Below are 17,639 nucleotides of genomic sequence, written 5' to 3'. Positions count from 1 at the left end.
GCACTAGTAGGATATCGGGTTGTGTTATAACTGGGCCACTAGAAAGAAAAGGGGTTCCATTGCATTTGAGTGCATTATGTTCCATAGATGAGTAGAGTAGTTGAGAGTGCATAGGGAGAAAGCAAATAAAGATGGCTTGTGCATTATAGTAGCACACAGGTCATGGGTCTCATTTCTTTGTACTTGCATCCATTTCCATTCAAAAAAAGAGAAAGTACAACAATCTTACCTTCCAGTTGGGTTTTTTCCCGAAAAGCTTCCTAGGTCATATCTTGTGTTATTGTGATTTGTGTGTGATTGTTCAATTTGTTCTCTATTTTCTACATAATTATAATTTGCATGCATACAAAATAAAAATACTTAACAAATCCATAAATCTAAAAAAAGAAATCATAATATAAATTTCAAGTTTTTTTAATATATTTTAATAAATCATTTAAAATCACCTCATTTAATATTTTTTATTAAATTAATCCTATTAAAAAAAATCTCATCAAAATAAACTTTACTCATTAACATCCTATATTTTTAAAACACTTAAATGATTACATAATTAATATCAAAATTATATACTACCTTTTATTATTTGAAACATTATTGAGGGAAGTACAAACCAATCATACAGGGATATATTTGTATCCCTTATGATTGGTTTCAGTCACCTATTGATGCCTCAAAAATCACTGCTTCAACATCAGGGAAAACCACTTGGTCCAGACCTTAAAGGCAGCTCATTTTCCGTTTGGTGTGGTGGCTCCGACTAGATATAATGGGACCAGTTTCCCAATGATTTGTAAATAGGATGGATAAGTGATTGATTTTCTATTATCTAATGATAATGATGGATGATTTATTCTAAAATGCAAAATTATAAACAACTAATCTATCTTGGGAAATTTCCACTTTAGTGCAACTTTTGATAATTCTTATTTACAAGTAGGCATATAGATGACTCCACTTATAAATAAAAACATTCATTCATATGATAATTACTTTGTTCAAGTAGTTGAACAAAGTAATAATTAACACATTATTACACTATTCTTCATATATCATTGACATAAATACGATTGAAAGAATAACATTCCTTAAACATTCAATAGTGATAAGTAAAAGGACTGTTGTTAAAACACATACATATATCAAATGATAACAAGATTGAACAAATGCTGATTCATATAAAAGAATGGAGCAAAGACATAGATAATAGTACCATATGTAATTTGAATCCCTTCCGATATCAATCACATTTAGATCCCGTCTTCCAACTTAGAAATACTCTCACAAAAAGCAATAGTGCATATCTCATCAAAGTATTCTTCATTAAAATTTAGAATATAGGTCCAGTCTTCATAAAAAAAAATATCGGAAGCACAATAGTGCAACTCCCGATCCAAGTTTTGATAATTGAGGACCCTTTTTAAAGACATGAAAGGGTATATAAATACTATCTAAGCTAACTAACTATGAAATAAAAATGTTGTGAGCTGGTATAACCAAATCATAAAAAACTCCTTGAAATAGACATTCTTGCAGTCGGTAGAACGATTCACTGTTTCGACTAATTATCCTTTGGTCTGAGCTGGCATATAGTGAGCATTGGTTGCAATTCTGGAGGGTGACTCATATGTGAATGCAGTTGGGTTGAATACGTAGCATTATTAATTTCAGGAATCATGTAACTGATTGCATCGGTTAAACATTTTATCGCTGCCTTTTGACTATGTGGTTTAACAAGGAAAAACCAAAATGTGTCCCAAGTTAAACTTTGGATGCCTACGATCAATCTCTCCTTCTTTTCCAATTCCTATTTGCATGTCTGCTCCAATGCTTTGGCTAATGGAAGTTTCCCTAGAGTGCATTCTGAAATTAAATTAGACAAATAAAGAGTATCATTAATTAATTCAATTAAATTACCAGTCACTGATCTGCATCTTGAAGTTGCCCTCTCTACTTTCGTCAGATGGGATTGCCATTCTACGAACAAAATTTCCTTATGTGATTCCAGAATTTGAGGCAGATTTGTGGCTTGTCCTTCCTTGGTTTCTTCCAACAAAGAAGCTCTGTTAATGTTTCATTGGCCTGCTCCAATTTCTGCCTTGCATCGACTGACTTATCAATCATTGATGAAGAAATTTCATAGAGGGGCTCAGCAAGAGAAATATTATGACATTACAAATTTAATTGATTAATAAATGCCTTATTGATCTAGAGAGATTCTGATTTGAATTCTGCTACTTGATGAAATCCTTTGAACCTTTCTGTTTGTTGTGACAGCTGAGCGACTTGCTCATCTTTTGTTTTGCTCAATTGTTCATTCATTGACTTTAGCTTGGCCAATGCTCGTGTCATGCGGAAAGAGTCGACTTTGCGGACAAAGCCAACCTCCCTAGAAGCTTAAGGCTTTCTAGTGACAAACAAGACAATTAAGAGCAATCCTTCTCTAAATATGCATTTACAATATGAGTAACCAAGTGTTTAGATCCTACCTGTAACCCAACGTTGTTGTAGTAGTCCAGCCTCGTCGATCCGGATGAGCTCCTCCTTCTCTTCGAAACCTGCATTCACTAACAATCAAACGATTAAATAGCACCTGAATATCTCATAAAATAAAACATATTTAACATATAGACCAAGGAGTATATGAAACAACTCATAAATAACAAATTGTTGAGAAGAATGGACTTATTTGTATTAATAGGAAACAAAAGAAACCATTACAACCTGAGCCTTGGTGTTGTGCAGGTCCCTCCCAGGGTCCAACAAGAGTTCTCCTTTACTCTGATCAGCTCACCCACTTCCAAATGAAACAAGAAAGGATGGGAATCTCTCCTCACAAGCTTCTAAAAGGAAGTCCTAATTCTAGCAGCATCTACCCTTAGGAATGTTCAGCTTTCAACCTCCCCTCCTTCTGGCCCAATGCCTGTATTTATAGTTCTTTGGAGGAAGTTAATTAGTTCCACCATGAATGGGATAAACCCCTCTTTTAATGGGATAGCTCCCCTCTTCATGGGATAAGTCCCTCTTTCTTTGGGTGCATGAACCATCTGGAGGCGCTCAATACACGTCAAACCATCTTCTAGAATGCTCTAGATTTGACCACAAGTAAATTTTTTAAGATGAAACTCGCGCCTTTTGACCTTTACAGGGGTACGCACCCACCCCTTTACATACAGAGCGTACAAGTACGCAGGTATTGTGAAATTGGGTAGCGTACGCACATGTAAGGCTAAGAGAAACTGCGTACCAGAGATAATTGACTTTAAATGACTTTTCTATCTTTCTTGGAGTTTGACATGAAAATCAGAGGCATGAGACTTTGCCAAGGAGGATAGTATGACAGTGGATGGAGCCATACTAACTGCAAATAGTCATGGTGACATTTTTTAGTGTAACAGATTGCCCCCTAAAGTGTGAAGCCTGTAGTAGATTAGGGTTTTATATGATCTAGGAAGGGTGAAGTACTTTATCATTTCAAGGAGTATCTTGCGGAGAGCCTGGTCAAAACCTGCAAATATTCAACACAAAATACATATATAAGATGATATCATCGCTGAGGTAGGCATTCCCATACTCAGATTGAAAACTTTAACTAACAATCTAACTACTGCTCTGATACAGGAATGATTTTGCAGTACATCACAATCATAGACTCATGTAGACACAGTATGGACACAGCCATCTGTTTATGGTTAGTCTACTATATAATGAATACAAAACTCCTCGTAGCCTGGATGGTGGAAACTAGATCCAGGGTCTTCATTTCTACTTCCCGAATTGGTACGATTCTATCCATGCGAATAAATGAGTTGATGTCGAACATGGTAGAAACCACTTGATTACCAGTCGATGATGTAAATTGTTAACAAGTGTGAGAGAGACCACCAGTGATGTCAATGGTTCTCAAAGTACCCAGTACAATCCATGAAATGTGAATGAATGGGTTGATGTCGAACACATCACGGAATCCTTTGATCGAAAGTCAATGATGTAAACTGTCGACAAAGGCGAGAAACCTGCCATTGATGCATGCAGACCTTAAGGTACTGACGATTTCTAAGTCATCTTTCTAGATAATGTGTTGATGTCGATAGAAAACGACCCGTTGCAAGCAAGCCCACAACACGAAATCATTGTTCAAGTTGAAGAAATGTTGCTGTAAGGACTGACTCAGGGATGGTCAAAATGGATGACAAGTATTTTGCATATGAATGGTTTATTTGCAGAGACCTCTTGAACACATAACGACACGACAGATGGCTTGGTGACTATTGACCCAAAGTTAATACCCATAAATGGTTGAAGACTTTCAAAGTGGTTTTATCAACTTTAAGGCAAAGGATTTCCCAACCCAGGTGAATGAAAGTGTCGTGTTCAAGAGTGGTGATAAGGTTTTTCTGTAACAAAGGATAACAAGTAGGCTCATTCTTCTCTCTTTTCCCCCACCATTTCTGGCAAGTACCTCTTTATTTTTTACAAGCTTGAGGAGGATAACATATGCTTGATTATAAGCTCATCCTTCGGATGAGTCCAACTTAGTTTAGATTCGGACCTTAAGAAGGAGTGGTCCGTTCCTGTTTGTAATCGAACAGGTCCTTTACTGTGAAATTTTAACGAGTCCAGTAAAGGAGAAACTCGGCATTTTTCAATTTTAGAGAGTCTGAAAAAACTAAAGAAGACTCCAAGGTGAACTTTTTCGTAAATTTGTGTCTCCCAAGCCCGAAAAAGTATAAAATAATACCTGAGAGAACCGCTTGATCTTGCGACCAAGGAGTACTTTCATGATTAGTGCCTTTGACCTGAAAAGTAAAAAGCGATCAAGGACACGTCGTTTTATTTCCAATATCGAATTTGAAACGACAAAAATCCGGCAATCTTTTCGTGTTTTTACGGTCAGAAAAGGGCTATAAGAGGACCGTCTTTTAATTCCATTTTAACGAGTGTAAAAGAAACGCTCGGCAATCTTTTCATGTTTTAGGAGTCAGAAAAGGGCTTAAAAGATGACTCTGATGTCTTGGTTCGTGAAAAATGATAATTTACCCTAAAGTCCCTTTGTCCTGCACAAAAACAACACATTACTCATACCTGTTTAAGATAGGCAAAAATACATTGAAAAATATCCTTTCACGGTGAAAAATAAACAAACTTAGCATTCATTTATCCAAAAAACCTATAAAAAGACTTTTTACCATGTCATTTTTACCATTTTACTGTTGAGGGAGAGAAAAGGGCTTTTGACAAGAAACTTCCTGTGGACTTTGCGGAGAATCCGACAGTTGGAATCGAGCGCCGTCTCTTTCAGGTATTTCACAACATCCTCCTCTTCAATTTCATCCATTTAGAATTTCATTTTAAGTCTTAGTTTGATTTTTTAGAGGATTTGGGGTTTTAGGATCCGCTTTTCGGGGTACGCAGGTGCCCCATGGGTGACCTGCGAACCCCGACATTTTCGTATATGGAAAAATGGTCGGAGTACGCAGCCCACCTTCAGAACAGCTGCGTACCCACGCTCTGTTTTCTGAACGCGGGGTGCGTACTCCACGCAAAGCGGTTTTCAAAACCACAAACTCGAAACTAAACCAATAATTTTTTATTTAATGAATTCTAATAAATGTTTTCTGGTGTGTAGATTGCCCACCATGCTGGATTGGCGCGAAAGAGGACACGAAGATGTCGATTTGGCCGCAATAGGTCATCAACCTTCCATTGATGCTTTAAAGGCATGCGGTCTTTACAAGTACTGGGCCATACCTGGCATGAGGGTCCAGGTGCCATTCTTAGAGTGGCTGGTTGAAAGGTGGAACATTCAGGATCAATGTTTTTACATCGGAGAGCACCAGCTCGAGATAGAGCCCTCCGACATATATTTTCTCACTGGTTTGCCTAACAGGGGCGAGCAACTGTCTCTGTTCGGGACTAGGCCGGGTGGCCAATCCCTTGCTAGTCTCCGGCTAGAGTGGTGCAACAATCAAAACTAGGAGAAGGGGATAGAAATCAAATACATATCCCGACCTGAACTTATGGTAATTACCTTTACAGTTACCAGACTTTGCGGTGCTGCCGCTTTGCACATAGCCACTGGTTCCCAAATGCTGATGGATATAGATTGCTTCTGAGGCACCATTTTCAACTGGTGTGATCCTGTGCTGGCCAATATGAAGGGCCAACTGACTAGGGCAAAGAACGAGCAATTGAAGACCTTTGGGTATGGGCCTTTAGTCATGAGCTTTTCCCTAGAGAGAGTTCCAATGCTGATCCCCCAGCATCTCATTGTTCCAGTTGGGCCTCCTCGGGAGCCTAAGTTGATGCGGTGGGTTTCGGTGATGGCCCGACATCCTGATGAGGGAGCGGGAGTTGTCCGATTTCCTGACGGTTACTTTCACTGGTTGGAGGACCAGGTCTTTGCGATTCAGGATTTTCCTTATGCCGGAATGGATTTTCGCAATGATCCGGACATGGTTCTTCCACAGGGAGAACAATGGGACGACAGAGGTACTTCATTTTTCACAAGTTTTTAAATTATCTATTTTTTTTGTTTTTTATATATCGTCTCAAAACTGACAGTAAAAATTTTCAAAATGCAGATGTAGGTCCACGGCGTCCGGCCAATCTCCGGGCTTTTGAGAGGAGACAACCAGTTGCACCGGCACAGGTCCCACAGGACGAGGCTGCAGAGACACTAGCTGAGTTGGAGCAGGATCTAGAGCGTCTGACGGCGGATATACCAGAGACTACTATAGATGATATTCCTATCAGACTTCAGCGCTATGTAGTCGCAGTCCCAGGACCTTTTAGGAGGTTTTTGTGTAGGGTAGCCCGTGCAGTGGTGTCGTATAGGGAGCATCACCAGTGATTGGATGGTCACTTTGTAGACACATGTGACATTTTGGTTTTTTGTACTTATCATTTTTGCCGATCATAAGGTGTTTTTCAACCTATGATCGAAGACGATGTATATTTTTTGACACACTCCTATCTATATATATCATTATTACCGGCTTATTTTGTTAAACATGTGTGATGAAATGTTTGTAAATTTACATTTATGATTGTTACAAATGTCTATTTAACATTCGAGACGCAATTGCATCTGCTAATGTATTTAAAGACCTTGGAATATGCTGATATTCAATGTAATCAAATTCACATTCCAAGAGACGCACCCTCAAAAACAATCTTAATAACACTGGATATCTAATGGCATAGACTCTATTAAGCTGTAATACAACGAGTTCAGAATCTAACCTCACTATCAAACTTCGAATCCCAAATGAAATAGATTCAGATAATAACTCAATCACTGCACTATATTCTGCAATGTTGTTTGTTGTTTGACCAAGGCTCACCCCATGCATAGAAACTAACTCGTCAGAGGGCGAATAGATAACCCAGGCTGCGGAAGAGATATTCCATGTACTACAACAAGCACCATCAGCAAATCCAATGTACGTTTGGAGAGGCATCGACATCTGCAATATCAAGAGTAAAACCAAGATAAGCCAGAATAACGACAAAAAAAACACTTTCTAAACTAAGCACACTGTCTAAACTAACAAACACACCAGCTAGAAAGAAAAAACTAACCTAACTAAAATCTCCATACCCATCATTTAAGCATAATACCTCTTTAGGTAACGTCCATTTCTGGGTTTACCCAAAGAGTCCCCGTCAAAGTCTACCAGCTCATAGGCCCCTTTTTCTAGCTTTTGCTTGACAATCTAGGGCCCATGCCACATAGGAACGAATTTTCCAGCACCTAATTTATCATTAGCTTGATCATATAACAACACTAGGTCTCCTTCCGAAAAATTTCGAGGGGTCACATTCCGGTCATACTGAGCTTTCATTCGTTTTGCGTGAGTCTCGATTGCTAAAGCAGCTTCACATCGAGTCTCATCTAATTTAGCTAAGTATAACAGACGCTTCTCCTCTTCGGAAGTAGCTGGGAGAAATTCGATGGCCATTTGCAGTGACAGGATTTCGCATTCAATGGGCAGCACGTTTTCCAAACCATAAACTAGTTGGAAAGGAGTGAACCCTATTGATGTTTTCACTGAGGTTCGGTATGCCCAAAGCGCTGAAAATAACATGTTGTGCCAATTCAACCGATGAATACCAATGATTCGTCGGATCATGATAACTAGAACTTTGTTGATAGACTCAACCAGACCGTTTGCTTGGGGATAATAAGGAGTAGAACTATCATGACGTAAACCAAGCTGGCCTGTAAGTTCTGTCATCATAATGTTTCGAAAATGGTGCCCATGGTCAGTGATTATCGCTTGTGGGACACCAAACCTAGCAATAATGTGATTGAGTACGAAAATTGCAGCTGTCTTGCCGTCTGCCTCGAATGTAGGCATCGCCTCGGCCCACTTAGTAAAATAATCAATCGCAAGGATGATATACGCATGCCCCCCGGCCGAGTGAGGGTTACAAGTAATAAAGTTGATACCCCATTTGGCAAAAGGACAAACGGCAATTATAGGGTGGAGAGGAGCAGGTGGCGCGCGCATCTTTCGATCAAACACTTGACAGTTGTGTCATTTTCGGACCGCAATAATACAGTCTTTAAACAAGGACGGTCAGAAATAGCCAGCGCGCAATATCTTTTGGGTTGTGGCATACCCAGACATATGACCGCCACACGCTCTAGAGTGACAATCATTCAAAACCCTTTCTACTTCCTCATGAGTTAAGCAATGTCGAAAAATCAAATCCGCCCCACGACGATAAAGAGTATCTCCGATAATTTTTTATTCTTGGGACTGGAATCGAATTTTCTGACGCTCCGACTTTGAGATTTCGGGCCGAAAGGATTGGGTCTAGAGATAGACAATTATATCCCCATACCACGGATCTAAAGTGCTGATAAGAAACAAAGATTCGTCCGCAATGGGCTCCTCTGCCACTGTTTCCGTGTCAGCACGCGGGAAATCACACATTAACTCGACAAAAACTAAGGATTTCTTAGACTTGGATTTCTCGAACTCCAAATCGAACTCCTGCATGATAACGATCCATTTGGAGTACTTGCCCCCTAGCAATTGTTTAGTCAGAATATAGATCATAGGGTTGCAATCCGAAATCACTGTAGTGTTACGGAGAAGAATGTAGTGACGAAATCGCTGGACAGCTTGAACGGCTGCCAGTGCCAACTTTTCCACATGCGAGTACTTTAGCTCAGTTGGATTTAACGTCCGACTAAGGTAATAGATCACATGTTCCGTTCCGAATTCATCTTCCTGAACTAAGACCATTCCGATGGTGGAGTGGGAGGCGGCGAGATACAAAAAGTAATCCTGGTTGTAGTTGGGAGGATGCAGCAACGGTGCATGGGTCAACGCGTGCTTAAGTGCACCAAAAGATTTCTGAGCTATCTCATCCCAAGAGAATTGAGCATTTTGTTTTAACAACCGGGTGAAACCCTTCGTTACCTGGACGTAGTTAGGAATGAATCGACGTAAAAAGTTTGCTTTCCCCTGCAAACTTTGGAGTTGGCGAAGACTCGAAGGAGGAGGCAATTTGATGATAGCTTCTACCTTCGAGGGATCGACGCGGATACCGACCTTTGAAACGACAAATCTTAGCAATCGTCCCACTTCTATGCAGAAGACACATTTGTGTGGGTTCAACCAAATTCGATAATGCCGACACCTCATAAAAATAGCTTGTAAATGGACAAAGTGATCAGCTCGATGTAAGGAATGAGCAGGCAAATCATCGAGGTACGGTTGCACAATGTGTTTGATTTCGTGAAACGCGTAAGACATTGCCCGTTGGAAAGTGGCTCTGGAATTCTTAAGTCCAAAAGGTAGTTTGCAGTAAGCAAATGTCCCCCAAGGGCAAATGAAAGCCGTTTTTGGTTGATCGGCAGGTAGAATATTGATTTGGTTGTAACCGGAAAAACCATCCATAAAGGAAAATATTTCACTGCCGGCACAATCATCAATTATTTGATCGATATAGGGCGTGGGATAGTTGTCTTTTGGACAAGCACGATTTATATCCCTATAGTCGATGCATATTCTTATTGTTCCCTGCTTCTTGTTAACCGGAACAATATTCGATACCCAATCCGTTAACGGGATCGGATAAATGAAACCTGCTTTCAACAGCTTCTCTACTTCTGCTTTAATTGCAGCCGCTTTCCTAAGGTGTATCTGACGCAGACGTTGCCGAACGGGTTTAGCACCCAGGTAAGTCTTGATCTCATGAACAACAATGGAGGGATCAATTCCTGGCATTTCCTCATAGGACCAGGCAAACACGTCGCGGAATTCTTGAAATAGGGCCTTGTATGTTTGAATTTCGTCATCTGTACACGAGGCACCTATATGAATGTTCTCAACAATTCTGGTTTTGACTGAAATATCAATGGCAATAGTTTGGGAAATGTTTCCCAAATTCAACTCTGAATCAGGATGTTTCATGGGATTCTGAGCGTCCTTGACATAGTCAGCGGCAAAGATTGATGAAAAATCATTTTCAAAGTCATCACCCTCAGGTGAAAACGAAGATCTATGATGGAGATCTTCCCATGGTAGATCGTCTACACTTAGGATTTCGCGAAGTTGTTCATCAGATGACACCACTTCAGGAAACGCTATCCGTTCTGAGGTTGATGTGAAAAGTGATTCCTCACCGACCACACTCATTTGGTCGATTTGGGTTGAACGTGGGTCGGTAAAAGACTGCACAGCTTCATAAGGAATTTCATATGGACTCAAAGGCATAGCATCACCGAATGAGTCTATCTCAGATTCAGATGGGACAATCCAAGGATCGTCGTAAATAATAGTGTCTGAAGTAATCATATGAATGAAAGCAAATGAAGGGTCTGCGTTGAGTGGAGGAAAGGGAAAAGTTCCCAGTAAACCGGAATCTTTAACTAATCCTACACCAACATCCTTATAAGGGATAGTCGTTTTACCGACATGCTGGATACTCTCTGAAGAGGCTGGGTCAGATGAAAAGTAAGCCAGCTGGTCTATTGTCACGATCTTGCCATTGTGTGGAAACTTTATAACTCTGAAGACCGATGAAACGACCGCTGTCATAGCATAAGACCAACTGCGACCCAAAAGAAGGTTGTAGTCTAGAGGGGCATCAACCACCTCCACATCCAAACTAACAGTTTTTCCTTCAACCCCTATAGGCAAATCCTGTAGAATGCCAAACGGATGGAACCCACGGCCATTAAAGGCCTTAAGAATCGTCGGGGATTGGTTCAGCGAAGGAGAACCAAGCGATCTCCAACACTGAATCGACATAATACACGTAGAAGCTCCTTCATCAATTACAGTCCAATGAATAGGCCTGTTTTTTACTATCACTAGGATCTGGAAAGCCATCTGATGAGGGAGATGCGGTGTACTATTTTCTAGATCAAAGATTATTAGGTTCGGGTCCTGAATATCAACAGCTCCTATAGCCGACAAAAGTAATTTCCGTTGTGCTGGGCATGATTGCAGCACTTCCAAAGCCGACATTACTGAGGGTGAAATAGCTAAGTCCTCAACAATGTTAAAATTCTGAGCTGCTCTCGCATGTGGATTGAAAGCAGACTTTCGAAGTATACCCTTGGTGGGCGGTTTGATTACCAAGTCCGGGTTAGGTTTTTCGATCTGTAGTGGATCGGAACTGGGAGCTGAGGTTGATGGATTAGAATGAGAAGATTCTGCTTCTTTGCCATCAACAGGACTTTTACTACCATAATCTTGTGATCGAGTCGCAATCTGTACATGAGACATCATCAATATGGGCTCTTCACTGGCATTTGAGGAAGAACCTATCATTTTACTCTCCTGGTTTGGAAATGGATCTTTCAAAACAGCCGGAGTTGGGGAACCTTTAATGATTTTCACAACCTCTGCCCGATGGGGGAAATCTCTTGTAAAATGATCTTCTTCACAAATTAGACAAGGATAGCGAGGTTTGCGCTTTTCGTCATTGGTTTCCAACTTTTCTTTTTTCTCCTTTGGAGCCTTGTCTGCTTTATCCTTCTTCTTTCCTTTCTTCTTACCACCGTTTTTTGATTTAGCCGTAGATGACTCTACAACGTGAATATCGGCGGTAACTTCAGGAGAAGATTCTCCTGTCGGGGAGTCTGGTAAGGTTATTATCGGAGAAGAATTCTTGGAGGATTTCTTCTTGCTTTTAGTGTTCACCGTACCAATCATGCCATTAGCAACATGAGATCCCGAAGGAGCAGCAGCGATTTTATTTGACTTAGGAAGATCTGGGATCTTCTCGTGTAACGTACCCGACTGAGTGTAAACTAAGTCAAGGTACTGCGCTTGAGCAATGACTTGCTCCTCAGTAACTACTCCGGCCTTAGCTACGTCTTCAGTAATCTTCGGTAACAATGATTTAACAAACCATTCACCTAAGATTTGGTCCGGGATAAAAACTTTCACTAAACGTCTTCGACGTCTCCATTCATGAATATGATCGGAAATATAAGTGGACATCGATTGTTTTAATGAAGTTAGTAACTCAGTACCATTATCGTATCTGACCGGCAACTGAAAATGAGTTAGGAACGAGGTAGCTAACTGGCTAAAATTATAAAAAGAGGCCCGTGGTAACTCAATGTACCACTTGGCCGCAAGACTAATGAGTGTACACTGGAAAAGATGTAAGCGGATCGAATCATCTGAGATGGAATTTGAGGCACACTAGAGGTGGTAAGTAATCACATGATTGGACGGGTCCTCTCCAGACTTACCTTCGAACTTGGGTATGTCACTGGGCAACTTATTTGGCATTGGCAGCCAAAACGAAAGATAATTGATTGGATCGTTCGTTAGGTGCGACAAGTCGGGTAAATCCAAAGTTGCGATAAACGGTAATTGCTGATTAGGATCCCTAAAACTCTGGGTCACAAGACCAGTTCCAGGAGGAGGATATCCAAGATAACTAGGAATAGGAATCGCGTTCGGGATATTGTATCCTCCTGGAAAACCAGGATTAACCGGACCGTACTGGGGTTGTTGAGGTTGTTGATAAGTGTACCCAGGATACGGTTGATACTGGTAAACTGGTTGTTGGACAGCTGGACCGAATTGGTACTGTCCCTGGTACTGTTGATAAGTGAATTGTGGTTGACTTGTGACAACAGTACTTAAACCAGGTTGCCCTACAGGTATCTGAACCGTGGTTTGAATCGTAGATCCGGACAACGGTAAAGATGTCTGAGGAGTGGTTGCAGAGACAGTAGAAACCAGAGCTGTCGATACTCCAGAAGTAAGTGCGGTAGACTGAACGAATGTTGCGGTAGTTGTAGTAGTCATTTGAGATGGAGTACTAGGTGCAATTGGGGACTGAGTAACTACCAAAGTTACAGAATTTTGAATAGTTGACTGGACAGGTTGCGGTTGCTAGGGTGAACCAGAAACTACGGGTTTTCCAGTTTGAGGTAACAATTGTATACTTGGCTGCAACACCTGTTGACCTTGTGATGGATCCCACACTATCATTCCGGGGTACTGACCCGTAACAGGTTGAGGATACTGAGATCCGTAACCAGAATGAGGGTAGGATTGATAATTGATAGGTACATTTCCTATACTTTGAACATAAGCTTGACCTTGAGTTGGTAGATAACCTTGAGTCGATTACTGACCTTGGGGTTGATACCCTTGAGGCACGTACTGATACTGGGGTTGACCTTGGGGTACATATTGAGGCTGGGGTTGACCTTGAGGAATGTATTGTACCACAGGTATATACTGTCCTTGAGGTTGCCCCCCAAACGCAATTTGTGTACCTTGAGGTTGCCCCCCAGGGGTTACTTGAGGTTGCCCCCCAGGCGATAACTGCGCACCTTGAGGTTGGGAACTAGGATTTGAACCTGACATCATGTAAATGTCTCCTACGCTCGGTTTATTACCATTGTTTCCAGTTAATAACCCATGTTCAATGGGTTGAGGAGATGCTCCTGCAAAAGTACCAGAAAGTGACTGATACCCAGTAGGAACAGAAGGACCGCCGTACAAAAATGATTCAGGTGATTGAGTAAACATGGACGACTGACCAGACATATTTACAGGAGTATAAATACCTCTAGGTGGATAAGGAGTACGAGGTGGAGAAAAACTTGACCCTGAGTTGTCTAAATAATTAGTTAACGAAAGATACCAAGTAGTACTTCTAGGAGGACTGTAAAAAATGGATTCACGCTCCCTTAGATCAATAACAGGTTGATGTTCAGGGATAGGGACGCCTATATCTTCTTCTGGAGCAAGTTCTTCAATAGCAATCAAACCAGAAGGAAGATTTTCGGTGATGACTCTTTCTACCCTAGGTGAATCTGGAGCACTAGAAGTCGGAGTAACAGGTTCAGATATTTCAGGTTCTTCGCCTATATCACTAGTAGATGAAAAACTACCAGCAAGCTCGGAAACTGTAACAGCTTCAGGATTATAGCCTGTTTCTAGACTTTGGTAATCCGGATGAACTACCAAGGAAGACTCTCCTTCTTCAGGTGACCCTACTTTACTGCCTTCAGGAGTTACAAGGACTTTCAAACCTTCGTAATGACTCAGAACCTCTTCGGGAGGTTGGCCTCGAAGTCTACGAGACCTCCTCAACAAATCGGCCACGGTTACAACTTCAGGAGACTTGCCCCGATTTCCAGGGGACTGTCTCGGTAATTCAGCCGCAGTTAAAGACTTTTAACTACTGCACACGCAAACAAAGTAAAATCTCAAATAAAACCGCCTAAAGTCTCTAAAGAACCAAACAAATTTGAATCACACGCCTAAAGAATCTAGGGCGTCAAACCAAGCACAAACAGTAGCCTTCCGGACCGAAAACGCTAGTTGGTGATGAAGCCCAACATCGTCAGATTCAGTACAGAAGTGGCGGGTGGAACAGTTACCTCGGCAACCTGCTTAATGAATAGACTGGCACAAGTTCCTCCACTTTAACCGTCTCGAGTGAAGTGAACCCCCCGGAAAATCCAAGTGAGTCTAGCCGACGTCTGCTCCAGGTACAGTGGGATCTTCCCTCCACCGTCACCTCGGTAGAATCCTAAAGATAATGGTCACTAAGGTTACCAACAGCAACACATATACCTGGGGGAACAGTCTACGACCCGATAGCACGCAAGGGCAGAGTAACAAGCTCAATCCCCTTGCCGGCTCCTTGACAATAATCCAAGGTTTACCGACAAGTGACCCCAGGCTCCTCGACAATAATCCGAGGTTTACCGTTTGTAGTACATGCGTATCTGGCGTCTTTCCCAATGAAGGAGGATTGGTCCCCTCACTGGTTCAGACACGGTCTCGTGCTTCTCCTTTAAGAGGAGCTTTCCCAGAGCATAAGTGAAACAGCTGGATTTATCCTATCACAAGATAAGCTACTTGTTTGGTTTTGTTGTCTTGGAGAGTTTATTACTCTCCTACTCCAAGACACTAGCCTGATCTATATTGGTGTTTCAGAGCCCTAGTAAATAAAAGTTACTAAGTTGATTTTACTTTAAGCGTTAATTTTATGGCTTTTATTTAAGACAAAAGGTAGTGGATATGAAACTGGTGGTGTGTAGACTCGACTCGCAACCACTACAAAGATGCACCTAAGATGAATTACACTACTTTTCTTTTTCAATGAATCTCCTAGCTAAGAGAGTTGGAGAATGAAAAATTTATAGAAAACAACTTTCTCGGCAAAGACAATCAAAGAAACAATCTCTTTATCTTTTCCGACGCATACAACACATGACCACTAATTATATCATGAAAATTCCTCTCTCTTCCAAAGACTACAAATGCTACCAAAGCAAACTTTTTCCAAAAGAATTTTTGTATTTTTCCTATATTAAGAAAGCATATAAAACTATTTATCAAAAACAACTTTTAACAAAACTAAGAAAATCAAATCAAGCTTACCTAAAAGCAAATCAAAGGGAAATTTACCTAAAAGCAAAACTAATGAGGACAAAAGCCTACAAAAGATAATTCCCGGATGTTTTACTCAGTCAAAATGCAACTAAGGATCAGTTCATGCAGAATCATAAACTAATCAAAAACAAAATCGAAATCTTTTTGTTCTTTTTCTCAAGAATGAAATTCAAAGCTTTAATCAACAAACTTTTTCGAAATTCGCAAAGAGAGAACACAAAGGTAGGTTTCTCACAAAGGTGGATTTTATGAAGGATCTGACCTCTAAGAAGACTGAAAAGACCAGGGATATCCGAGGTTTTAAAGCTTCTAAAGCCAAGGTCACTACAAGATCAATGCAAAAATCAACCCTAGGGCGAAACTTCTATGAATTCCACTAAAACCCTCGACACTAACGGAACAAGTTCAGGTGAAGATCTCTGACAGTAAACCAATGGATCTGGGTAGTAAAAACAAATTGAAAACAAAATCTAAAGAGCAAAAAGGAAAAAATTGAAATTTTCTCAAATTTGACAGGGGTACGCAGGTGATCTGTTCACACAGGTGCGGGTACGCTCTGTGCACAAAGTCGCAGTGCGTACAAGTACGCATTGTGCCTAACTCAGTGACTGCGTACTGCTGGCAAAACTAAGAAAAATGAAAATATAACTTAACCCTAAGCTAATCCACCCAAATACACAGTCAGACAGCCAAAAACCAGAAAACAAACGACTTTTCTCAGATCAAAATATCAAATCAAAAATAACTCAAAGACATTCATGGATTCCCCAGTATGGTCGCCATTTTTTCATGCGGAAAGAGTCGACTTTTTGGACAAAGCCAACCTCCCTAGAAGCTTAAGGCTTTTTAGTGACAAACAAGACAATTAAGAGCAATCCTTCTCTAAATATGCATTTACAATATGAGTAACCAAGTGTTTAGATCCTACCTGTAACCCAACGCTGTTGTAGTAGTCCAGCCTCGTCGATCCGGATGAGCTCCTCCTTCTCTTCGAAACCTGCATTCACTAACAATCAAACAATTAAATAGCACCTGAATATCTCATAAAATAAAACATATTTAACATATAGACCAAGGAGTATATGAAACAACTCATAAATAACAAATTGTTGAGAAGAATGGACTTATTTGTATTAATAGGAAACAAAAGAAACCATTACAACCTGAACCTTGGTGTTGTGCAGGTCCCTCCCAGGGTCCAACAAGAGTTCTCCTTTACTCTGATCAGCTCACCCACTTCCAAATGAAACAAGAAAGGATGGGAATCTCTCCTCACAAGCTTCTAAAAGGAAGTCCTAATTCCAGCAGCATCTACCCTTAGGAATGTTCAGCTTTCAACCTCCCCTCCTTCTGGTGCAATGCCTGTATTTATAGTGCTTTGGAGGAAGTTAATTAGTTCCACCATGAATGGGATAAGTCCCTCTTTTAATGGGATAGCTCCCCTCTTCATGGGATAAGTTCCTCTTTCTTTGGGTGCATGAACCATCTGGAGGCGCTCAATACACGTCAAACCATCTTCTAGAATGCTCTAGATTTGACCACAAGTAACTTTTTTAAGATGAAACTCGCGCCTTTTGACCTTTACAGGGGTACGCACCAACCCCTTTACATACAGAGCGTACAAGTACGCAGGTATTGTGAACTTGGGTAGCGTACACGCAGGTGAGGCTAAGAGAAACTGCGTACCAGAGATAATTGACTTTAAATGACTTTTCTCTCTTTCTTGGAGTTTGA

This window comes from Pinus tabuliformis, chromosome 1_2, assembly GCF_031772625.1.
Source record: "Pinus tabuliformis cultivar Carrire ecotype Pingquan chromosome 1_2, CPIR1, whole genome shotgun sequence".
Taxonomy (NCBI): Eukaryota; Viridiplantae; Streptophyta; class Pinopsida; order Pinales; family Pinaceae; genus Pinus; species Pinus tabuliformis.
This window is presented reverse-complemented; position numbering follows the sequence as displayed.